The sequence below is a fragment of the Dipodomys merriami genome, unplaced genomic scaffold (assembly GCF_024711535.1).
Source record: "Dipodomys merriami isolate MVZ:Mamm:240054 unplaced genomic scaffold, mDipMer1.0.p SCAF_2, whole genome shotgun sequence".
NCBI classification, from domain to species: Eukaryota; Metazoa; Chordata; class Mammalia; order Rodentia; family Heteromyidae; genus Dipodomys; species Dipodomys merriami.
This window is the reverse complement of record NW_027203381.1, coordinates 43,328,555-43,348,320: the sequence shown is the minus strand read 5'-3', so window position 1 is coordinate 43,348,320 and position 19,766 is coordinate 43,328,555. Positions and strand designations below refer to the sequence as shown.

General features: G+C 36.4%; 1 pseudogene; it reads right to left on the bottom strand.

The window, feature by feature from the left end:
* Window positions 1–15,752: 15,752 nt before the first annotated feature.
* On the bottom strand, window positions 15,753–15,972 carry LOC138831610 (protein kish-A pseudogene; annotated as a pseudogene).
* Window positions 15,973–19,766: the final 3,794 nt, after the last annotated feature.

Genomic DNA, 19,766 nt, shown 5'->3' with positions numbered 1-19,766 from the left:
TTATTAATGGTTGCAGGAGTATTAGACTTGGCAAATATCTGTAACCATTTCTGTCCTTGAGAGTCTGACTCTAAATTGTCTTTTTAACCAAATAGTGAGCCTTATAAAGGATGTGATTTATTGTTGGTGAGCCACATAAGATGTGTAGAACAGTGCAAAGCACATCCATGTCTAATAAACATAGTTCAAACAGCTGAAAAGAATTAAAATGAAAATCTGTGTAGTCTAATAAGATACCTATTTTCTAAGGAGAAGACACTTGTTTGGCATGAAATCATTTGAACAGAATTAATAAAGTTCACATTGCTAATATGCCTAATGCTTAATGCAAAGAGGATGAGAAAATAACTTTCTTAATGGAATTATAAACAAAATTCTCACTAGCAGCCTACATAGTGCACCTGAATTTCAAAACTGCCATTATATTTGATTATGGACACTGCTGCTCTTCAAATATTTTGCCTCTTACATTAAATCACAGCATCACAAAGCCTAAACTCTTGGACTAGCAATCATCCTCCATTTGACCTTGCCCACTTCTTCTTCTAAGGGACTTTAGCTAGGAAAGAATCAAAAGGTCACAAGGGCAAGACACAATAAGGAAAGAGGACTGCTTGGAGGATAGGTAAGTTGTAAAATGAGACAGTTAGCTCCTCATTTATACCTTTGGAAACTGACTTTGTCCTCTCAGTAATGACTGAGGTTCAAGATATTCAACAGTAAATGGGTTGATTGGTTCCTCAGAAACATATCCATATATGTATATATGTATATATATGGGTATATATGTGTATGTGTGAATATATATGTACACACATTAGTTTAGTCATTAGTTTAGACTAAGGACACAGATTGCAGAATGTGGCGCATTCTAAGAGCCTTCAGGTCACGTTTGCTTTTCTCAGGTATAAAATTATTCACATTACCTTTTAATGAAAGACGTAATTTCATCCGTTTTCTTCTACCATCACAAATAGTTCTGCTTAGACTTGTCTGGGTTCACCTGACAGTTCTTACTTGCCTCTTTTGTCTCTTGTTACTGTCAGATTCTCAGCCTGCTGTTTCCCTGGGTTTAGGCAGACTTCAGCTGTTAGTGTCTCAGCACTGTGTGGCCAACCAGCCCCATGCCTGCATCTCTTGCCCAATGGCATGATGGGACAAAATGGCATGATGGGGGACTTAATCCCAGGGGTCAGTGTTAACCAATGGGAGGAAGCCAGTTATTAAAAGGTTCCCTTGTCTGGGCCCTGCCACTTTGAATGTGCCCTGTCTCATCTGCTCTTGCAGGATTGGTCCTGGTTAGTTTCTGCACTGTGGACTTCTCTTTCTGTTTAGATTCTGTCTGGAGGCATCCAAATGGATGAACATATGGCCTCCTAGTAATGGTCTGTGTTTCATCAAGCTTCCTTGTGAAGCAGTTAAGTCCAGCAACAATTCACACTGCATTATTTACTTCCCATTCTTCTAGTGTTACTCACCACAATCCCTATTCTTTTTTTATTGTCAAAGTGATGTACAGAGGGGTTAAAGTTACATAAGTAAGGTACTAAGTACATTTCTTGTTAAACTTGTTACCCCTTGTTTCTTGATTTTATATGCCCCAAATAAATCTTCAGAGCTTAATCTGCCCTTAGGCTGTTTTTCTGGAGAAGCTTGGCTACAATGATATAACAATGACTGGTTTATATGTGTGTCCGAGGGAGTCACTAAACTCCTTGAAAGCAGAAATCATATCAAGCTTTCCTTTTACATTTCCTAGTACTTGATATAAAATAGAGCTTAGGCCTGAGCCCTTATAAAAGACTTCATAAAAATAAAGGGAATCAGCCAGATGCTGGTGGCTCATACCTGTAATCCTAGCTATTCAGGAAGATGAGATCTGATGATCACAGTTTGAAGGCAGCCTGTTCAGGAAAGCCTGGAAGTCTTATCTTCAATTAGCTACAAAAAAATGTCAGAAGTGGAGTTGTGGTTCGACAGTGGCAGAGCACTAGTCTTGAGCATTAAAGCTCAGGAACACAGCTCAAGTCCTGAATTCAAGCCCTAGAACTGGCACCAATAAAAGGGAAGGGGAAAACAGAATTTTTTTTTGCAAAGGATCCTTCAAATTTAATTATTACAGGTGTTAATTTTGTTAGCTAATCCTGGGAAATGATTTCTTGTATAGTAAATATGATGTGCTGTCAAATCATGGAGAAAGTAAGGAAAAGAAAGTTCTAACTAACTTTTAAAGGCCTCTAAGGTATGTTTGCCATTTTGTAATTACAACTAGAAAGGTAATTTCCATTAAAAATAAACCTGGATAATCTGTACGATAGATTCAAAGATGTTGGGATTTGGTTATCTCTGAAAGGTGAAGGATAAATAAATATGAAGAACTTTGACAGGAAATGAAGGCAGAAAGCCCATTACTTCTGTAATAAGAAGCCTAAAAAGGCCAGACTGGGAATTAGGCAAATCTCAGTACGTTCTGTTGAATTTGAAATAACCACAGATGCTGAACATTCATCCCATTTAATGCTTTGTTGGTACCTAGTTCAAATAAAGAACTTTCAGTATTTCCCTGATTGGATTAGTGGTGGTGAAGTAAATCCTGCACTTTTAGGTAAGAGGAGGGCAGGATTGTAACCCAGGGTGCTTTTCAGTAGAGAATATATCACTCATAAAATCTAGACTGAGCTCCATGTGCCTGTATTTGAGTGTGAGCACAGGTTAAGCAGTGTGCCTATTTTAGGTGTTTATATTTCTACCCAAATGCTGACTACTTTCCCCCTTTCATTCCTAGTTTTGTTTCCAAGTTTTTGTTTATATGTATTGAAGAGGGTTCCAGACCAATAGCTAATAGCAATAATATGCCTGAAGAAAACAACACAGCACTTAGAGAATATATATGGAAACTGTACTAAATTTCAGTCTAAAGTTCAAACATTTCACAAACTCTATTTTATTTTTTCATTTTCTAAAAAAAATGCACCTTGTTGTCTTCAAATAGTAATACAAAAAAAGTTTCCATTTAACCTGTCAATTTATGTGTGCAATGCATCGCAACGGGAGTCACTCTTTCCGGCTCCTTCCGGCTCCTCCCCGGGCTTTCTCATCCCATCCATCTCATCAAATTTCCTAGAGAAACTCCTAGAGAAACTTTTAAGTAAAAATGGACATGAGAATGGTCCGGATGAGATCTAGGAGGAACAAAAGGCAGTAGTTAAAACAAAAATTGGGCCAGGAGGCTGGGAAATTGGCTCAGTGGTAGAGCGTTTGCCTTGCATGCCTGAGGCCCTGGGTTCGATTCCTCAGCACCACATAAGCAAAAAGAAAAAAGCCAGAAGTGGCGCTGTGGCTCAAGTGGTGGAGTGCTAGCCTTGAGCTGAAGAGCTGAGGGACAGTGCCCAGGCCTAGTGTTCAGGCCCCACGACCAGACCAAAAAAAAAAAAAAAAAAAAAAATTGGGCCAGAAGTCATGCAGTTTCTCTCATTGATGTTGATACTCTGTCTTCAGAATAGGTACACTTCACTCTCGTGCATAGTTCAGACACCAACTCTTCTGCAGTTGTGCTGTAGCCCCAAAGCTCTTGTACTATTGGCTATGTCATACTGTTCTGTTCTGTTATAGAGTTCTTGTTTCTTATTAGATGCCAGGAGGCACTGGTGACGGTGCTAGCCTTATACTTTCACTCACAAGGTCTTTATTTTAGTGTAAAAACTGAATGTCTTGGATTATTGACAACAAAGAGGGAAGAACACAGTAGGATAGGACCTGGCCCCGGCGTTAGTCAGAGATCTTCAGGATGAAGAAAAAAATTGAGTCACCATAGACACTGCCCTCACAGGAGGATGTCACTGTATGATTCCGAGTTTACTAACAAAGCCAATTTCTGCCTAAGAGGATGCCTCAATTTATCACTTGAAATCTTGTCATTTGTTTTTCACCTTTCACTTTATTTTTGACAACCTATAATGAAAAAGCCATAGAGCCAGTTGGCCTTAAATTTTTTATGCAGAAGCCAGACATTAGTGGCTTATACCTGGGGTCACAACCAGCTACTCAGGAGACTGAGATCTGAGGATCGCACTTTGAAGCCAGCCTGGGCAGGAAAGTCTGTGAGATTCTTCTCTCCAATTAACTACCAGAAAACCAGAAGTGATGCTATGGCTTAAAGCGGCAGAACACTAGACTTGAGCATAAAGAACTCAGGGACATTGCCCAGGCCCTGAGTTCAAGCCATACAGAAAAAAAAGTTAGTTGTTTTGCTTTCTGAATACATACCTTGTACATTTATTGTCACTAAAATGCTCTCTGCAAATGCATGGAATATGCACTCACCATGGATAGAAGTCTGTGTTTGTGAGGAAGGGATGGATCAGTCTTATGTATTAGAAATGACCTATGTCTTGTACTATTTCTAAGGCAAACAAACCCTGTTGATGCTTTATTAAAAGGTGAATGCCATATATGTCTTTGACATTGACTTCAAAATCAAGATAATCTTTTTTTGCCTTATATTTTAATATACATACTTACTCTTTTCATTTCTTTCTGTAATAACTGCAAATATCATCATATAGAAATTTCACTCCTTCAGTTTCCTGCGCTCATAGGTCACATTGCTTTTTTGCTGGAATCTTTACCTGGCTCAGTAACCAAGGCAACAAATCCCTAGTTAATGACTCACTAGATATTCACCCTGGAGGTGGCTTATTAGTTCCTCCCCTCCACCCCAAGAGCTGGGGGTAAAAAGCATGTGCTTGGCTTTTTAAAAATATCTATTTCTTTCTTACTTGTAATCCAAACAATGTATGGTAAATTTAATTAAGATCAATAGACAAAAATATTCAGCACTTCAAAGTTCTATTTTGGGAACCACAGTATATGAATATATAAATATGATTCATATTTACATAGTTGCAGGCTTAAGAATATTTTATTTTATGACTATTGCCTTCAGTTTGCATGTGGAGTAAAAACAAAAATAATTTTGAAATGGTTGCTTACATGTAAGCATTATTTCAGATCTTTGAAGAATTGTTTGAAGAAAGCATCCTTCAGAAGGTACTAAGTGTATTGTAAGTGGAAGAAGAGAGGATGAGTAAGACAGAAACTTGGATGGAAACAAAGACAACTTGAAAAACAGGAGTAAATGGGGGGGGGAATACATAAGAGGCACAAACCAAAACAGAACAAAATTACAGTCCCCAAATCACCCCCAAATTTCTTGGCATTATTAAAAGAATACTCCCCAGTATATAAAGATGAGGTTTTAAGGGTCAATAAATCCAAACATATTTTTTGGAATTTTTTTTCTAACAAGCTATTTAAAGGAAAGCAAGAAAGGAGGAAATTGTAAACAGATATTTGAAATGTTTCTCAAGTGTTTACAAGAGATAAAAAGGCAGCAACATTAGCCAATATGGTCACTTGGCTAAAACGTGCTAAAAGGAACAGATCTTAAGACAGGTGACAAGGAACAGAGGAGACCTTATCATCAGACTTGCAACACATTCTCCTTTCCACAGGAACTTTTAAGGACATGGAAAGGCAAAAGTAAGTGAATACACGAGTCAAGAACTGCTGACCCAAGGAAATATGTTTGAGCCCCTATTACAAATTGAAGATAATTTGTGTAAAATATAGCCTTTATAAATTTATAGGAAGTATTTGTGATATTCTGATTATCATAAGATAATAATGAAAAAAAGGCATGACTTACTAGGAGAAAAATACATTAATGGATGAGACTCTAGCTACCATGTTAGTTTTTTTTGGTCAGTCCTGGGGCTTGAAGTCAGGACCTGGGCACTGGCTCTGAGCTTCTTTTGCTCAAGGCTAGCACTCTAGCACTTGAGCTACAGCACCACTTCTGGCTTTTCTGTTTATGTGGTACTGAGGAAACGAACCCAGGGCTTCATACATGCTAAGCAAACAGTCTACCACTAAGCCACCTTCCCAGCTCCCATGTTAGTTTTATGTTATATGAATTTGGAAATTATTTTTGCATAAACAGATTGGGATTTTGCTTGACAATTGTGTGGAATGTTTTTTGTCATCATTGGGGGACATCATAGTAGAATCATGAAGAAACACAGCGTACTGTTCTCATCACATTTTTGCTAGGAAAAATAATCACAGGTCATTTAAAAATCAAAAGTGGATGCAGTACTAGAAGAAGCTATGAATTTGATTAGCCCTTCCTTGCCCATGTTCTAACTACCACAATTTTGTTGGGGGGACCTTCTGCCTTCCCTCAGCTGGCAAGTTGTCTCTATCTCTTAACTTCACAGCTAGAACTCTCACTCAGGCACACCAAATATCTGCACCTGCTAATGTGGCCAATTTCAAGTAAAAGGACTCCATGGAAGATTGGTTTGAGCTGTTAGACAATTCACACTGTATGTGTGATAGAAGTTATAGAAATCCTTTAGTGTGGTCTTGTTTGTAAACATTTGGGTAAATGCCCAAAAGTGGGATTGCTGGGTCATAGGGGAGCTCTATGTGGAGTCTTTTAAGGAACCTCCGTACTGATTTCCAAAGTGGTTGAACAAGTTTACACTCCCACCAACAATGAAGTAAGGTTCCTTTCTGTCCACATCCCCTCCAGCATCTGTTGTTGTTAGAGTTCTTGATTTTTGCCATTCTAACTGGAGTGAGGTGGTATCTCAATGTTGTTTTGATTTGCATTTCTTTTATGGCTAGGGAGGTTGAGCATTTCTTCATGTGTCTATTGGCCATCCTTCTTTCTTCTTCAGAGAAGTTTCTCTTTAAGTCTTTCGCCCACTTGTTTATTGGGCAGTTTTTTCTTTGAGGATTTGTTGTTGGGTGGTTTAAGTTTTTGAGTTCCAAGTATATTTTAGATATGAGACCCTTGTCCATTGTATGGCTAGTAAAGATCTTTTCCCAATCCGTGGGCTTTCTATTGATCTTGCTAGCTATGTCCTTTGCCATGCAGAAGCTCTACAACTTTATGCGATCCCGTTTGTCCAACCTTTCTTTGATTTGTTGTGCTTCCAGGTCTCTATTCAGAAAATTTCGGCCTGAGCCAAGGAGACCTAGGGTTTCTCCTATTCCATCCTGTAATGTTTTCAGAGTGTCTGCTTTGACTTTGAGATCTTTGATCCATTTGGAGTTGATTCTGGTGCAGGGTGATATATAAGGATCTAGCTTTAGTTTTCTACATGTAGTTAACCAATTTTGCCAGCACCATTTACTGAAGAGGCTGTCTTTCTTCCATTCTATTGTTTTAGCTCCCTTATCGAAGATTAGATGGCTATAGGTGTGTAGGTTCATTTCTGGGTTTTCAATTCTATTCCATTGGTCCTGAGGTCTGTTCTTATGCCAATACCAAGCTGTTTTGATTACTATGGCTTTATAGTAGAGTTTGAAATTTGGTATTGATATTCCTCCAGCAGTGTTCTTTCCGTTGAGGAGCGTTTTTGCTATTCGGGGTCTTTTATTGTTCCATATGAATTTTTGGATTGCCTCTTCTATTTCCTTGAAGAATGAGGGTGGAATTTTGATAGGTATCGTGTTGAATTTGTAGATAGCCTTGGGAAGTATTGCCATTTTCACGATGTTAATCTTTCCAATCCAGGAGCATGGGAGGTTTTGCCATTTTTTAAGTTCTGTGTTGATTTCCTTTTTCAAGATTTTAAAGTTTTCATCATAGAGGTCCTTCACTTCTTTGGTTAAGTTAATTCCTAGGTATTTTATTTTTTGAGGGGCTATTACAAATGGAGTTGCTTTCCTAATTTTAGCCACACTTTTCTCATTGTTGGCGTACAGAAAGGCCATTGATTTTTGGGGGTTAATTTTATATCCTGCTACTTTGCCAAAGTTTTGAATCAGCTTGAGTAATTTGGGAGTGGAGTCTATGGGATTCTTTAAATGCAAGATCATGTTGTCTGCAAAGAGGGAGAGTTTTATTTCTTCTTTCCCTATTTGGATCCCCTTTATGTCTGCATCTTGTCTTATTGCTGTAGCTAGGCATTCTAATACTAGATTGAAGAGAAGTGGAGAGAGTGGACATCCTTGTCTTGTTCCTGAATTAAGAGGAAATGGCTTTAGTTTTTCACCGTTAAGTATAATGCTGGCTGTAGGTTTGTCATATACAGCCTTTATTGTATTGAGGAATGTTCCATGGATTCCTAATTTTTCCAAAACCTTCATCATAAAGGGGTGTTGGATCATGTCGAATGCTTTTTCTGTATCTATTGAGATAACCATATGGTTCTTATTCTTGCTCCTGTTGATGTGATGAATAATATTAATTGATTTGTGTATATTAAACCAGCTTTGCATCCCTGAAATGAATCCGGTTTGATCATGGTGTAAGCTACCAGCACAACTATGTTTATTGCAGCATTATTCACCATAGCTAAGATCTGGAACCAACCCAGATGCCCCTCAGTAGATGAATGGATCAAGAAAATGTGGTATATATACACAATGGAATTCTATGCCTCCACCAGAAATAATGACATTCCCCATTTGTTAGGAAATGGAAAGACTTGGAAAAAATTATATTAAGCGAAGTAAGCCAGGCCCAAAGAAACATAGGTCCCATGGTTTCCCTTATTTGCAATATCTAGTATATGTATGAGTCAAGTGGAAAAGGTCAGATAATGTGATGTTAGGAAAATGAACCCTTAGATATGTATTTTAATGTTTTTTTCTTTCATGCATGTGTTTCTAATGCATTTATAAGATTATTTCTTTGTTGCTTTGTATGTCCCTCCCCCACAGTATAACCCCTGCTTTCACTATATTTGATGTCAGTATAACTTGTGGAGGAGATGGGGAAAAACAAGTCGTTTTAGGATACAGGTGGACCCGTTGCAACAATGAGAAGTACAAGTTGTCATGTCCACAAAGAGCTTTACAATGTCTGTGTGGGGAGGGGGGGGGAGAAGGATTGGGACGGGGGGGGGAGAGGAAGGGGGAGGCTGGGAAGGGATGTGAAGGATAAACAAAGGAGGAGGCTACAATGCTTGGTAAGAAATGTACGCATTATCCTGCCCATGTAATTGTAACCCCTCTGTACAGTATGTTCACAAATAAAGTAAAATAATAAAAATTAAAAAAAATAAAAAAATAAAAGTATTAGAAGCTGATACTGATAATCATAATAAAAGAGGAAGTCTGTAACTCAGATTTGTTTAATAAAGAACTATCCACATACAGAATTACTTTAACTAGAAAAAAAAACATATTCTGACTCTTACCCATATTATGTTCTTTTTTTTCTATGTTTTTATTAGCATATATTCGTTGTGAAGGGAATTTCATTGTGATATTTCTATGTATACAATTATAAAATTTACTTAAAACTAAAAAAAAAAGAAGTTATAGAAATCCCTAGCTTGGGAATGGAGTCAATTCCAAGGAAGCAAAGAGGTTAACAAGCCACTATTGAAGAATGCCATGGCGGCAGTCACCTCTTTTTTTTTTTTTTTTTTTTTTTTTTTTTTTTTACGCCCTCCCCCCGGCAGTCACCTCTTACCTCTTAGTGTGGAGTTTTGTTTAAATAAATATCAAGGGTTTGTTTTTTTTTTTTAGTTTTGGTTTTTTTTTTTTTTTTTGTTCAGCCAGTTTGAGATTGTTTTCCTTCCTAACTTGCAACTGAAATATTTCTAACAGAGCCAAAGCACCTTATCCATTTACAAGTGTAGAATTTACCCTGAAAGGAAAAACGTATAGCTTATCTAGTGCATCCTTTCTGGCTAATGGCCAGAATATCAGACAGAAATGTAAAGGCAGGCACCATGTTTTCAGGAAAGCTGTACCTTAGATGAGGAAAAGTGAGTAATAGCAATAAAACCAATGAACAAGTAGATGCTATATTCTACTATTCTGGCATAGTAAATGGTGACTCCTTACAAGAAGGCTTTAAGGAGATGGGCAGGTAGTGAAAACAGTAAACACATGTGCTCATTTTGCATAGGCCAAAACTTAAGGGACTATTAGTGCAGTGTGTTTGGAAATTAAAAAAAATTGATAGGCTATATTGGTTAAGATTTCATTAGAGTATGTGTAGTCTTGATGGCACGTAGAGATATTGAAAAGCATTGTTTCAGTTTTTAGAACATAACATTGGAACCAGGTTATCAAAGTGAAAAAATATTTTAAATTCTAGGAGACTTGGACAATTTTTTTAAAATTTTGAGACTGGATCTCAGGTAGCTCAGGCCGGCCTTGAACTCAAAATCTTCCTGCTTCAGCATTCTGATTGCTGGGATTGTGGGCATGTACCATCACACCTGGCAACATTTTCATTAATAATGTGATTCTCCTTAACAGAATGAATGCTCTGGCATTTGCCATGTCCAAAGGATTCTGTGCTTTATTGACTTTTTCCTTATGAATACATACAACAGATTCAATACTTGATTATGAGAAATATATAATTTCAACTGCTTTGTTCCTTTTGTTGAAAGGTAGCAGTCAAATAAAGTTGAAAGTTTGTTAGAAATATTAATTGGGCTATTTTCATGCAGTTGAAGTCAACTCCTTCTTTCTTTTAAGTGGAGTAGGTAGGAAATGAGAAACTTGGTAAGGCAGTCAGCAAGTTAATTGGTAATAAATAAAAGTCAGATGGAAATGATGAGCGTATAATGAATCTCAATGAAAACAATGCATTAATGTATTTTTTAGGTATAGGAAGACACACATGGATATCCATTGAGGGGCTATTGGAGATGTGGCAGAAATTAACTTCAGACAGTCAGTCTGAACCTGGTATGCAAAAAGATGCAGTGACTGTGTAGAGAAGAGGTAGCAGAAAATGTCTTGAGCAGAGTAGCATCTTGAGCAGGGTGCATCTTTCTTATTGTTTTTTTTTTCTTACAGAAAAGCATTTTTTCTACTAATAAAAAAGAAAAGAATCCAAGATATCCTAGATCTTTTTGATTTCTTCAGAATAGTACATATAACTGTGAATCAAGTCTGTGTTTGAACTCAAAGTTGCACTTAAATTAAATGGAAATGATGTGTAACAAGGTTCATAGTGCATGGTATTGAAATCTGTTTTGTACAGCTGTCAAAAAAGAATGCTCACACTGTGAAATGTCTTCTCTTTTACCCATGAAATAACTATTCTCAGAAAACAAACAGAAAAGAAATTGTTATCATCTTTCTTCTCTGTGTTGTAAAGCAAAAAGCAATAGTTCTTAGGGATAGATATTTCACAGTTAATGAACAAAGTTAATAGACCACCAAATTAACCCAATTGCAGGGCAACAGAACTTTATGAGAACTTTATAAGAAAGTTCTTCCTTAAACCCTGAAGTGCATACAAACAAGTCATATGAACCAGCAGGACCACTTCCAATGTGAGGAAATAGAAGATCGGAACAACCAGAGACAATGCTGGTTTTTCTGATTGTTAATATCATTACCTATTTCTGATGATTGAACCTATGTGATTGAACACCCAGTGATTGGTACTATAATCTTTTCTATTGAGGAGGCTGCCATCTGAAGATCTGAGGATTATAGTTTGAAATTAGCTGTAGGAAAGTCGATGAGGCTCTTATCTCCAATTAAACATTAACAACAACAACAACAATAATAACAAAAAACAACAGAAAAAAAACACAGAAAAAAGCCAGACGTAAAACTGTGGCTAGAGCCCTAGCTCTGAGCACATAAGCTCAGTGACAGTGTCCCGGCCTGAGTTCAAGCTGCAGGACAAGTACAAAAACAAACTACAACAACAAAACTGAAATAAACCTTTTCCTTTATAAAAAACCTAGCATAAGCAGTTTGCTTCAGCAGCAAAAGAGACTAAGTATTATATGATAGCTTGTCAATAAGACCAAAAAAGCACCCCAAAGCAAACCAGAATGACAATGAATGCTATTATCTTCTGCTAGAACCATCTTCCCTTTACTTCTTGTCCATCTAAGGCCTATGCATGAGTTTTCTCCTCAAGTGGGATTTCTGCAGAAGACTAACCTACTACCTCTTCATTGAAACATGCTTTCTAGTCTCCACACTCTTAGTATTTAAAACTTTGCTTCCTAGCACTAGTGTAATTGATACTTTAATATGTTAAGTGAATATTGGATTAATAATTTCACCAGGACTGGACATCAAGTAGTAAGGCAGAAACATATCACTAAATGACTCACACCTGTAATCCTAGCTACTCAGGAGGATGAGATTTGAGGATTGAGGTTTAAAGCCAGCCTGGACAACACTATCTGTGAGACTCTATCTCTAGTTAACTACCAAAGAAGCTAGAGAACCTCAAAAACAGCACCCAGGCTCTGTGTTCTAACTCTAGGACCAGCACTAAAAACAAAAACAAAGCAAAACAAAAACAAAAACGTGTGTTTTCTAATATACTGAGTACATTTTTATTAGAATATTCTGCTGTCATATACAATTACTCAATAACTATTGAATGAGTTAATTGAAACCTGAATTGCCCTTAAAAACCTAAATGTACATTTGTTAATATGAAACATTTTTCTACCATCAATGTCATTGTACATGCAACATATTATATGTAAAATATTCTCCTCTGAAGTCTATTTCTTACATCTTTATATTCTGGAAAGGATTGGGTTGGTGAAAAGCTTCTCAGAACTGATACTAAGGTGGAATTGGTTCAATGCATTTGAAAAAAATTCTTTGTGCAATATTCTTTAAAAAAATTTTAATATCAAAGTTAATATGCACCTAGTTGTCAATAGTCACAGAAAGCATATAGTGAAAAATTACATTTTTCTGTAATTCTGCTCTTCCCACTTCTCATTTTAATAGTTTGAGTTTCTCTTCTTTTCTTAGTCAATTTGAATTTGCCAATTTTCTTTATCTTTTCAAAGAACCATATTTTGGTTAAATTATTTTTTCTAATATGTTTTGTTCTGTATTTCATTTCTCTCTTCTTAAATTTTTCTTTTTCTACTGGATTTGAGTTTGCTCTTCCTTTTCTAGTTCCTTAAATTGCAAGGTTAGGTTGTTGATTGGGAGTCTTTCCATTTTTTTTAAAGTGTAAGCATTCAGAGCAATAATTCCCCATTTATTTTTACTATCCCTCATACATTTTAGTACATTTTATTTCATGTTAATTCATCTTTACTTTCTAAGTTTCTTCTGATGATTGGTTGTTTAAGGGTGTTTAAATTCCATAAACTTCTAAATTTTCTTTCTGTCTAATTTTACTTGTTATCTATTTCTAACTTCAAAATATTGTGGTCAGAGAGATACTTTGTATGATATGTATCTCAACATCTGCTGGGAATTTGTGGCTTAAGATATGTTTTACTTGGAAAATGTCTCATGAACTTTCAAGAAAAATGTATATTTTGTGGTTATTTGGCAGAGGTTCTATATATATGCAATAGCTACCGAGTTTATTTTGTTATTCATTTTCTTTATCTTTTTACTTAACTTCTGTGCAATTGTTCTATTCATTAATGAGACATTTTTCAACTATTATTATAGAATAGTCTATTTCACATTGTACTCATATCAATTTTGGCTTATTTTGATGGTCTATAATTAAGTGTGTAAATGTTTAGGACTATTGTAGTTTTATTGTATTGAAACTACATAATGCTTCAAATATAGAACCTTTTTATCTTTTATAATCCTTTAAATTTAAAGCCTATTTTTTCCGATATTGGCATGGTGCCTCTACTTTTAGGTGTAATTTTCCATTATATCTTTTTTTTTTTAATAATTTGCCTTTCAACCTGTTTGTGTCCTTGTATATAAAATGATGCTTGTAAATAACATATAGTTAGATCATTCATTTTTAATGTTTTTTATTGTGAAAATACTGTACAGAGGAGTTACAGTTAGATGAGCAAAGTGATGAGTACATTTCTTATCAAGCATTGTTGCCTCCTCCTTTGTTTTTCCCCTACCATCTCTTCCCTTCCTCCCACTTCCACAACTACACTCAGGTCATTCATTTTTATACCATTCATAAATCTCTGTGTTGATTGCAGAGTTTAATTCATTTATGTTTAAATTACTAAAAAGGAAGAACCAATCTCTCCTTTTAAAATATTTGTTTCCTACATACCTTATAGCTTTTGCCTTCCCCCTCTCCCAATCTTGTATTATTGAACTCTTAGGTTCTTGAGTTTTTTGGTAGTAGAACATTTTAATTCTCTTATAATTTTTTATTTAAAAATTTTAATTGTAAAGGTGATATACAGAGGGGTTACAGTTACATGTCAGGTATTGAATACATTTCTTTTTGAACAGTATCACTTCCCTCATTTTTCTCCCTGACTTTCCCTCCTGACGTCCCTCCCCAACAAGTTGTATAGTTTATTTTCAACAGTGTCTAGTGAGTATCACTGCTGAATTAGTTCACCCTTTGCCCCACCATTTCTGTGCGTCTCCTTTCCCTCCCCAAATCAGATAAACTTACATACAAAACAAAAGGTACAGAAATCAAAACAGGTACAATAAAGGAAAAACAGAAAAAAATCCACAAAAAGTAAAATAACCACTTGCTTCCATTTCTTGGAGTTCATTTTAATAAGCATCATTTTATACATTCATAGACACATAGTTATTGTGCTCTTGTGATCCTTTCCTAGGAATATCCTCCTGTGATCTCACTATGTGAATATTTAGAGTCTTATTTAATTTAGCATATACAACAGTAATGTTTTGTCTTTTACTATCCATTGGGTTCACTTGTAGATTTAGAACCACATTCTAATTATGACAAATGAGAGAAACTATGCGAGAGATGTTTCTTTGGTTCTAGTTTACTTTTTTTAAATTCTTCAATTGTATTTTACTCTTTTCATTTTATGAAGTTTGTCTTTTTCACAGAATGACTAGTCACAGTTGTGCTTAAGACATCTATACTTGACCATAGGCCTTAGAGACTGCTACACCCACTGATTTTTTAAACTTTTTTATGTTAAATATGAACATCTTCCTGGTACTTCTTTAAATCACATCTCACTTATCTTCTTAAGAACTGTGCATGCTCATTTTAAATATTTTTAACACCTGTAACCAACTACAGAAGTTGATAGAAGTAGAGGTATACTGGGTAATGATCGAGATGTGTACAGAGGAAAAGTAAACATCACTAAATATGAATGTAACCCTTATCAACACAAAAGTGAACCATTTTTTTCTCAATTAAAAAAAGGCTATTCAAAAAGGGACTCCTTTTATAAAGATTTGTCATTTTTAGGAACTTGGAAGGAACTTGAGTAATTTATAAATTTTGTTTTCTACTATGTACCTTAAGGACACTTTACGAAAAATTAGTGTCTTGGGGCTGGGAAGGTGGCTCAGTGGTAGAGCGCTTGCCTTGCATGCATGCGGCCCTGGGTTTAATTCCTCAGTACCATATAAGCAAAAAAAAACCCCAGAAGTGATGCTGTGGCTCAAGTGGTAGAGTGCTAGCCTTGAGCTGAAGAGCTGAAGGACAGCACCCAGGCCTAGAGTTCAAGCCCCACGACCGGATCCCCCCCCCCCTAAAAAAATTAGTGTCTTACACAACAGAATGACATTTGCAGAGTGTAATATTAAAATAACAGTACTGGGGTTGATTACTGTGGACTGTAAGACTCTTTGTGTATTAAATGGTTACATCTTAACAATGTATTTAGAACATTGGTCCAATAACATAAAAATAGAGGAAAAGCATCTGGAAATTTATCTCATTCAGTGTTCAGAGATAAAAAGGTTAACATTCTTTCCATTATTTCACATAGGTAAGTCCTTGTTCATGCTGAAATCTGATGTTAATTACATTCTGGCATTTTTCCAAACTACTGTATGAAGAGGATGCTGAAGGCCATCACTATACAGCACACTGTAACATATGGACTCTTTCGTTTACCAGTTCTGGCACACTTTCAAAAATATTCCCAACAGTCCAGTTTTATTTCTGTCTAGGAAGCTAGGTGCCATGGATTGGATATAAGCACACATACATATAAGCAGCAAGATTACAGTTAACAGACTCTGAAAATTGAAAATGGCAGACATAGTGAGACCAGAGATATTCCAGCCATATCCGGTTCTGTTTTACTTTGCTTATTATACTTTTTTCCAACTCTTTCCATCTCCTTATGAATGGTTCAATGTCATCCTTTCTGAGGGAAGATAGAATTCCATTGTGTACATATACCACAATTTTTTGATCCATTTGTCTACTGAGGGGCATCTAGGTTGATTCCATATCTTGGCTATGGTTAAACAGTGCTGCAATGAACATGGTTGTGTTGGTGGCTTTAGTGTGGCATTGTTTGTGGTCAATTGGATAAATGCCCAAGAATAGGATTGCTGAGTCATATGAGAGCTCTATATTAAGTTTTTTGAGGAGCTTCCATATTGCTTTCCAGAATGGTTGGACAAGTTTACACTCCCACCAATGCTGTAATAGCATTCCCTTGGCCATATCTCTGCCAGCATCTGTTATTGTTAATTTTCTTGATAATGGCATTCTAACTGAGATGAGGTAGAATCTCAATATTGTTTTGATTTGCATTTCTTTTATGGCCAGAGATGTTGAACATCTCTTCATGTGTCTATCGGCCATTCTTCTGAGAAATTTCTTTTTAAGACTTTAGCCCACTTAATAATTGGTTTGTTGTTTCTTTGAGGATTTATTTAAGGGGAGGTTAAATTTTGAGGCTCTTATCATTTTCTTTTGTCTATAGCTATTATGATGTTACCATGAGTATATTTAATATCCTAAAATTATAACTAATTTGACTTTATTTCATTTACATTCAGATAACATACTCCTTTATGGCTCTTCTCCAGCTTTTTCAGCTATTGCTCTCACAAAATTGCAAGTATGTATATTAGGCATCTGGAATGATCAAAGTAACAGTTGTGTATTTTTAGTACATTACTCTTTTAATTATGTAGAAAAGAATGCAAAGTTACAAACCAAAGTTACAACAGTACTAGTGTTTACAATTTCCCATTTCTTTACCTATACTGAGATCTATATTTCATCATACAGCCTAAAATTCTTACCTAAAGTCCACTTATTACAACCTACAGGGGTTTTCTTTAGCTTCTCTCTTCCTCTTCTTCTTCCTTTTTGCCTTCCTCCTCCTCCTGTGGTACTAGGGCTTGCTGCCAAGCTTCTCAGCACATAAGCTATGCTCCCAGTTTTCCTTAGCATTTCCTGAAAGGATTAGCTAATTGTAAAAAAATCCTTCAGCTTTCATTTATTTAGAATGTTTTAATTTTCCTCATTTTTGCAGTACAGTTTTTTGGATATGTGATTCTTGATGTACACAATAATTTATTCATTCACTCATTTATTTATTGTATTGGGGCTTGAACTTGGTAGATAAGTACTCTACCATTTGTGCTATAATACTAATCCAAACAAGTTGCTTTGCTTGATCTAGAACCATGATCCTCTTGATCTGTGCCTCCCAAGTCGTGAGTATTAAAGATATGAGCTACTGTTCCTGGTCTTATTTATTTATTTATTTATTTTTGTTTTGTGACAGCACTAGGGCTTAAACTCAGGGCTTTGAGCTCTTGGTTGGCCTAGCTGCTCACAGTTTGCTCTCTTAGTACTTGAGCCAAACTTCCATTTTGGTATTTCTCTGGTTAACTAGGGATAGAATCTCCTGGATCTTTCTGCCTCAGCTGGCTTTGCACTTCAGTCTTCTAGGTCTCAGTTTCCTGAGTAGCTAGGATTACAGATCTGAGCCAATAGGGCCCAGCTAGTTTCCACTTAAAAGCATTTTTCAAAACTCCTTTCCCTACTCTGAATGTTTATTATCTGTGATATTACGTTCTACATTTACTAATAAGAAATCTCTTTTATCTTTGAGAATAATAGTTATGTACTTAAAAGTATTCATTATCTTGAGTAGTCTTTCAAATTCCTTCTTTGTCTTTCCTCTAAATCCTAGAGTCCTTCGTTCAGTATCTACTGTTCCTTATTTGTGAATTAGCATTCAAATGTGTTGCAAGAGCTCATTGCTTATGTGGGGGATTGTTGACAATGGACTTCAAAACTAAGCTGGGCTGATTAGGCCATGTCTTTGGGGATGTAGCTTCAAATATCAGTATTTTCGGTTTCTCTTGCTTTTACTTGGTCAGATTCTGCAGATAAATATCATCCAATCCTATTCTGCCAGTGTCCTGTCAGTTGAGTTAGGAAAGAGATTTGGAGATTCAACACAGATTCATCCGGCCTTCTGCAGTACGGCAGCCCAGACTTCAACTGTGCTTGCTGTCCCATCCAGAGTTTAGCTGTTTTACCTTTTCCTTGTGTACGAATGGCAGTTACTCAGCCATTTGGGTAGTACAGAGCTCATTTGGGGCTTTCTAACTGAACTTGGAAACATTTCCCCAGTTTTTACTATACCTTTATTTCCAGTAGCAGATTTTTTTTTTCTGAGGTTGCTGGTTTCTGACCCCTCTTAGTAAGTTAGATTTCTGTTCAACTTTGAACCTCTCAAAAAAAATTTTTTTGGCTGTACTAAGGTTTTAACTCAATGCCTTGTGCTTGCTGACCAGGTATCCTGCTACTTGAGCCATGGCCTCAGTTCCTTTTGCTTTCATTATTTTTAAAAGAACATCTCATTTATTGACTCTTTCTTTTAATGCTTTCTGTAGTAGCTGAGATGACAGGCATATGTCAGTGTGCGAAATTTTTTATTGGTGGAGAGGGGGAGCCTCAGTAGCTTTTTGGCTGGTCTGACCTTGAATCCTGATCTTTCTGATCTCAGCCTCCCAAGTAACTACAATTACAGGCATGACCACCACAGGTATGACTATATGGTTGTATTATGTTTTAAAAGTAGATTTTATTTCTTAGCATGGTTTTAGGTGAAGGTGAAGAAGGCACAAAAATTTCTGGAATAGTCCCTGCCCCATGAATAATCTCTAATATTATAAACATCCACCACCAGAGTGGTACATTTATCAGCATTAAAGAAGCCACACTGACACACTGTTATCAGTTAAGGTCTATAGTTGACAGTAGGGTTGGCTCTGGGTACTGAGCATTCTGTGGGTTTGGACATATGTGTCACTGTGTTTGTTCACTCTCCATGTGTTTGGTTCCCTAATGTCAGCCATATATCTTCCCTGTTTGTATTTGTGAGTTTTTGCTAACAAAAAAGTCCCTTTCCAGTTCTTTTAAGGTTGCTTTACAATGGAGAAAAGGCAAATGTTTTTGTTTAGTAGGTCTGGTCTGAAAAAAAATATTTTTTTTTGCTGGTCCTAGGGCTTGAATTCAGGGCCTAGGTTCTGTCCTTGAGCCTCTTAGTACTCAAGTGTAGCTGTCTACCACTTGAGCCACAGCATACTTCCAGCCTTTTCTGAGTAGTTTATTGGAGATAAGAGTCTCTTGGATTTTTCTGCCTAGGCTGGCTTTGAATTATGATTCTCAGATTTCAACCTTCTGAGTAGCTAGGATTACAGACATGAGCCACAGTGCCTGGCTAGGAAAATAATTTTTAAAGTGAAAAAATATGTTTTAGGGCTGGGAAGGTGGCTCAGTGGTAGAGTGCTTGCCTTGCATGCATCAGGCTCTGTGTTTGATTCCTCAGCACCACATAAGCAGAAAAAGCTGGAAGTGGCGCTGTGGCTCAAGTGGTAGAGTGCTAGCTAAAGAGCTGAGGCACAGTGCCCAGGCCCAGAGTTCAAGCCCCATGACCGACAAAAAAATAAAATAAACGTTTTGGTTGGTCTCATCAATCAGTCGTAATCTAAAACTATCAGATCAATATGTGGTAATTAAAAGTCAGATTTTAGAACTTTTTTCATTTTTATTTTGGGATAAACAGTGGCACTCGAGT